The sequence below is a fragment of the Perna viridis genome, chromosome 7, assembly GCF_037379345.1.
Source record: "Perna viridis isolate PV_CMFRI_1.1 ecotype Kerala chromosome 7, ASM3737934v1, whole genome shotgun sequence".
Taxonomy (NCBI): Eukaryota; Metazoa; Mollusca; class Bivalvia; order Mytilida; family Mytilidae; genus Perna; species Perna viridis.
Window position 1 is genome coordinate 39,343,829 of NC_142451.1, and position 6,658 is coordinate 39,350,486.

Consider the following 6,658-nt stretch of genomic DNA (forward strand, 5'->3'; position numbering starts at 1 on the left):
TTTGGTTAAAAACATAACAAAATATTTTAGGTACTCATCTTAAATGTTTTTAGCATTTCATACATTTAAACAGTTATTAAAAAAGCTTAAGATCGCGTTGAATGTTGTTGACCTTGTATGTGTGTATTCTAACACCTTTGAGAGAAACCTTTCGTAAAACATGCGTTTGTAAATCCTCAAAGTATTAAATGGTCTATATTTTAATTAACGTTTCAATGTCTTTGTTGTTTTTCATTCAACAAATCATTTACATTTAGAAACCTCAGGAGTTCTCAATGAACTTTTTGGTACCGATGATGTCTAGTATAATACAATGGTGTTGTACATGCTGAGGGCAATACTTTTGAGGGTTTTTTTTATTTTGTAATCAGTCACCAAATAACAGGAAAGAATAATGAGGCGCCAACGATCAAAACTTGGGAAAGAACAAACACGTCAAAGTTCCTTAATACGAGATAAGACTGAATCATTTTGGGACGATAACCACCATAAATCAATTATTCTGTTCTTTTGATAAAAAAATAGGTAAAAAAACCTAAGATAAGGAGGTAAACGTAGGTTAAGGAACAAAGCTCTAATAAAGCAAAGGTTTGTGTAAAAAATTTAATATAATTCTCATCTAAGGATAACTAACATTGATTTCATTCTGTTACAAAAAAAATGCTTGACAGGCTTTGGTGGAATTGTATATGATATAAACATCAATGAGTTATGCCCCAATGCTTAGGTCTAGTTCCTAAAAAAGTTTCAAATGAATCAACAATGAATGAACGAACATAAGGATAACGGTAGCGTAGTGAGGCAAACATGTCGGAGAAATTTCCATAAGACAACCACCCGATATAAAAGCATGATAATAAAAAAAGATATTCAATGTGTCTTAAGTAGTCTTATGCCAATTAACTGCTAGTAGTCATTTGTTTGTGCATTTGTGTAATCTATAATAAATTTCTTTATGTCTGTTTTAACAAGGGACTCGTACCTTTTGAACTGATTTTTAGATGTATTTAATCGTTTTATATATTTCCACAGTGGATAGATTTAAGAGGGGTGGGTTGTGATCACGCCAAAGGACTTTAACTCCGCTGCATTTTTCGCGCCTGGCCAAAGTCAAGAATCTTTGTGTGTATTGTTTCGTTTTCACTTTCAGTAATCTTTTTATTTTGCTTGAGTATATGTGGGAAACTATTTCGCTGTACCGATGTATAATGTAGTTTTAGAAACAGTTGCACCCTGCCCTGTTATGTGCGGGTTTCCTCGTCATTTATTGAAGACTGATGGGTAGCCTTGAGCTGATATTTTGTTCAACCTGGTGGGGTTGTTGACTCTTTAACATATTTACCATAGCCATTCACGTCAGGTTAAATTTAAATTTATTTAATTCACGTGAAGGTGCCAACTTTAGCGATATTTAGCGTATATGGTATTTTTGTCTACAATCAATATATGAGTTTATTTTTCATGATTCGGACCTTTTTATGATATCGTGTATAATATTATATCACTAGTATTAACAGTAGTTCAAATAATGAAAAATATTTAAAATTAAACATAACAAAGGCAGCTGTTTATATTAAAGAAACAATATATATATATATTTATCAGTTTTTTTTTTCTTGGTAAAACTGCATTTTCGCATTTTTATTTTCTCTACTATAATGGAATTATGCTAGAAGACGAACAGGCATTTGCTATCTTATAAAAAACGTAGTGTGGTATACCGATTTACGTCCATCCATTCGTCAGTCAGCCCATACAGCCTTTACTTTAAGGGACTTCAATAATAATAGCTATATGTTGACTCATGGAGGGTTGTTCTCTTTGCTTTTTATTGGTATTTTTTATTTTTCGTCTGTCTGGATCATTGAACAACGGAAAAGTAGATGGAAATCAAACTTTTTTTGAGAAAGCAACATTGTGCTTAAATAAGGACCAAATACCTATATATTGACCACACTGGAATAATATCAAGCTAGACAAAAATGCTTGAAAGCTCCTTAAATGAATTTACTCAGGGCACAATTTCAGTGAAGTCACTTGCAGTTGTTAAATAATGTATGCCTCGAGAAACTTTTAGTTGATATTTGATTTGATTTATAGATTAGGGCTACCGTTAAAAAGCCTCTAAACATGCTAAGATAGGGTGCAATTAATTTGGCTAACATCCTCCATCACAAAAATGTTACCAACAAAGTTCCTTCATATTTCAAAGACAAATCCATACCAATTATTTCATATTCCTATACTTCACCCATCACATCCAAAATTTTCAATTATAAAAGGCTATTGCAGAACCTCGAGATTGAGGACTTCAAGGCTAAACCACCTGACTGTTCTTGCAAAACCTCTCCATTCAAATATGGTCCTTCTGGTCACGTCGTTACCGGAGATTTAACCATTATCGAAAACGAATCTCTGCGTAATATCCTCTCTAAAGGTCCCAAGTACCGTGAACCAGGCTCCATAAATTGGAACGATAACTTTAAAGTTCTACTGGATGCCGTCGAGGACTACGCAAGAAAATGGATCAAACGAGGACAAGAAGACATTGATTCTCTGTCAGAGTGGTTAAAGGCCGTGAGGTCTTTAATTTTGAAACGAATGAAAGTTTTAAGTAGGTCAATGAGTGCCAAGGCTACATCAGTTTTCAAAGACCCCGGTATAGCAAAAACATTGTCTACTATACATTACAAATGTGTTGTCGTACCAGCAGACAAAGCCCAAAACAACATTGTTTTTGTCTGCAAAACGTTTTATATCCAATGTTTATTATCAGAGGTAGACGTAAAAAATAATAGCAGTGTTAAGACCAATACTGCTACCACTCTCTCCAAAGAAGAGATTGTGGAAAACCTGTGCTATCCTCTTTTGGTCTCTCTACCGAGGACGATGATTGTGGTTTACCGTCTATGTACTGGATTCCTAAACTTCACAAGAATCCATACAAACAATGTTTCATAGCTGGATCTGCAAAATGTACCACCGAACCTCTTTCAAAACTTTTAACTTCTATACTCACAACTGTAAAAGATGGTCTGCAGTCCTACCACAACACTTGTTACACCCGTAGTGGTATTAATTCAATATGGATCCTGAAAAATTCGAAAGATCTTTTGGAGACAATCAGTTCAGGACTATTATCTGAATATAATAGTATTAAAACCTATGATTTTTCAATACTGTATATTTCTATTCCCCATGCTCAGTAAAAATCCCGACTTAAAAACATTATACATCATTAAAAACATTATAGCATATAGAAGATTTTTTAAATTGAATTGGAGTGGATGACATGATTTTATAAAGAACGGTCATGAATGATATTGACTAAAGACATTAACTTAAGTTAAATTAATTCTAATGCCCATACCGTTGATAAATATATATCCCGAAATAATGATTCTAATGCATGATTAGGCCAATCAAAACACATATGTGTTTCCTATTACCCTACTCACCATTTTTTCGTCAAGAAAAAGTGTACCTTACATTTGTTGTCATTTTCAGTAAGCACTGATAAAATCAGGTTTTTTCTCTTTCTCGGTTTTTACCTTAATACTGTCATTTATTATACTGACTTTTTTACGATTCCTTTTGACTATTGCTCAACTTTATCATTACTCTTCATTTATATATAAGATTGTTCTTAAGAAAGATTATGATATTTTTGTGATAAATTCTTCTTATAATTCTCCGAAAGATTGTTGAAATATACGTTAGGAACCAGGTTTCGAACGGAAATCAATTGAGTTTAAATTAAGCCAAAGCCATTTATTCCATACTTGATTTTGAATCTATAAGGTGAATTTGATATAATTAAAATGTTCCATGTTTTAACTCAGGTGTTGGATTGGTGAGGTACATGATATTGACAAACCGATTTGATTAGAAATTATTGAATCGTTTTATATCTAATTTCAGAAGTGCAATAAAGATTAACATCTTAGTAGCTGTAGTACTGTTGACATGTTATGTACACGAGCTAATGACTTCATCAAGTCCGATCAGCCCTCTGACTACTGGCCAGGGTCTCTCTACAAACATTGAACACGTTGCAGCTAAAGGTTTAAAGAATCTTCGTATCCGATGTCGTGCTGATCTTGAAGGCTTTAAAATGAGAAAATTTTTGAGAAATTTGAAAACGATTGTCAATGATTCTCTCAGCCTGAATGTTACTCAAATTATTTCCTGGATACACCATGAAGCTGAAGCGAACGCTACTGATGAGGCTGGAACGGAATATCTCACCTGGTGGAGAAAAGTTGTTAGGAAACTAAGAGCCTTTGATTACAAACTGTCTTTCAATTTGTTTACTGAGCTCGGAATCGATGGCAACGACTATAGCAACAGTCTCAGAGAAAACACTGACAAATACAATGACTGGACAAGAAGAGTTGTAAAAAAAGATAAGGAATGCTGGTGGAAAGAACAAGAAAAGGATAATTATATTACGGTCTCCAAAGAAAACAGCAAAGGATCTTAACGTCATTGACGACAATATCTACAAAGATGACGATTATATGATGGCGGAGTGGTATATTTATGCATCAGGACCAAACGAAGAGGTAACAAATGGGAAAAAGAGCCAAAAATATTGGACAGGAAACGGAACTGATGTTGGACAAACAAACGTGAACCAAGCAATCACTTATGCAACCAATTTTACTAAAAATCATAAGTTGAAAACATACCTCGGAGCAGTAATGCCATGATATAACAAAGGAAAAGCTCTGAACCAGACTGAAGTTACCAATTTTGGAAAATTTCTTTGCCAGCAGACTAAAGCAAGAGGGTATTCCATGGACAATGAATGTTCTAGATACATTCTACGATACATCTAGTAGCACCTGGTTAACTGGAACTCGGGATCTTGAAGACGCTTCACTAAACTTGATAGATGTCCTTGATGAGATAAAGACTGTCATGTAGTGCTTTGGACTCAAAATGATACATCGATTGTTTTAAATAAACACGAGTTCAAGTTTCGTGACAAAGCAGACCATGAAATTCATTTCATTTTTTTTTTTGTTTAAATTTTTTTGACTGTATCCAACTTCCTGCAAAGCATATATTATACATATTATTTTCTGATTTTTTCCAATATTATGATTTCTGTTTTCTTTTACATTGTAATATTGAATTTTAATTAAACTAGCTTCAGCAAAGTTGTTTTGGTTACGTGTCATACAGTTACATGAATTAGGAATGCTTGTTATTTAACGCAGATACAAAAGTGAATATACGTGCTTATGGGGTCATACATGTAAGTACATATTTATATAAAAACTCGACACCCTGTCCCAAATGGACAAACTATTTATCTAAGATTTTACATATCACATAGATAATCGAGCAAAATGATTGATACAATAAATTGTTGGTATATTGATTTATTTCGTCTTATATGTGAGTCCTTGTGATGTACTTGATTTGACCATTACAAAAGCCATATACTTCTAAAGCGAGGGTCGAGATGCTTTCGTACGTACAAGAGTGCTACATATAGAACATAACTACACCTGATCCAACATTAAATAATAATCAATCAATCAATCAGAATAAGGTTATTCTTTTTTAATCAATGATTTATTACACCTACCAAGGACCAATCAGATATGTCAGAATAAACATCTCCTTCCACACTAAACATCCGGTAATTTCCGGTAAACTGCAAAAGTTCGGATGCAAATTTGAGTCGGTAAAAGTTAATCCCATCATATGAGTTTAGTGGCATGCAATATTTCCCACACATTCGAAACCAACACGAAAATAAACCATTAAGGTCGATGCTTTTAGGTACATATTCGCCGACCTGCTACCCATTTGAATTTGACACGCACAAGAGGCAACACTGGTTAGAATTGCTATCACCCGAAGATATTTTGACTTTTTATAAGCAACTCGGCAGGTGTTTCTAGACAAGCAGAATGCGCTAACCCCATTGGTACACCAGATTCATGGTTCCAGTTTTCAGTGGAGTCCGAGTTGCTCATTTACTTTTGTTACTTTGTATGTATTATTTTACTTACTTTATGTTCTTTGTTGTGTCTGTTTTCCGTGCCTGGTCTTTGTCCCTGGATTATATTCTATTGATTTTCCGCTCGAATCTTGGTTCCCTTGATTACTATTATTATCGTCATTGTAACTATCGAAGTAGTATCGAAATAATAATAAATTAATTGACCCTGTAATACAATAAAATACTTTAAGTACAGAGAAAAGAAAGATAACTCTATTTTTTAAATAAAGAACATATTCAGTCAACCTGTACAATATTGTTAGAATAAAATATAGATTATGTTTTCATGTATTTGTCTGTCTCTAAGACTCAATATATCTTGCGTCTACATGTATGAATTATAATTATTCATGATTGACATAAATCTCATACCAATATAATTTTGTAACTTCTGACATAATAGTATTCTGTACAGATCTCTGGTACTCTATTAATTGTATGCAACATGTAAGATTTAAAATAACAGCAAAACATAAGTTTGCCAAACATTGCCACAAATGGTATGTTAACACAAAAAATTATAATAAAAACACAACTTAATGCTTACCTCTCAAATAGATGAAAAGGTCAGGTTGACTGTCTGGTATAATACAGTATGACACATCATATAAAACCTGAAGCAAATATATGTTTCATAAC

At 33.3% G+C, this 6,658-nt stretch overlaps 1 pseudogene; it reads left to right on the forward strand.

The window, feature by feature from the left end:
- The first annotated feature begins 3,985 nt into the window (after window positions 1-3,985).
- On the forward strand, window positions 3,986-5,186 carry LOC148612647 (uncharacterized; annotated as a pseudogene).
- Window positions 5,187-6,658: the final 1,472 nt, after the last annotated feature.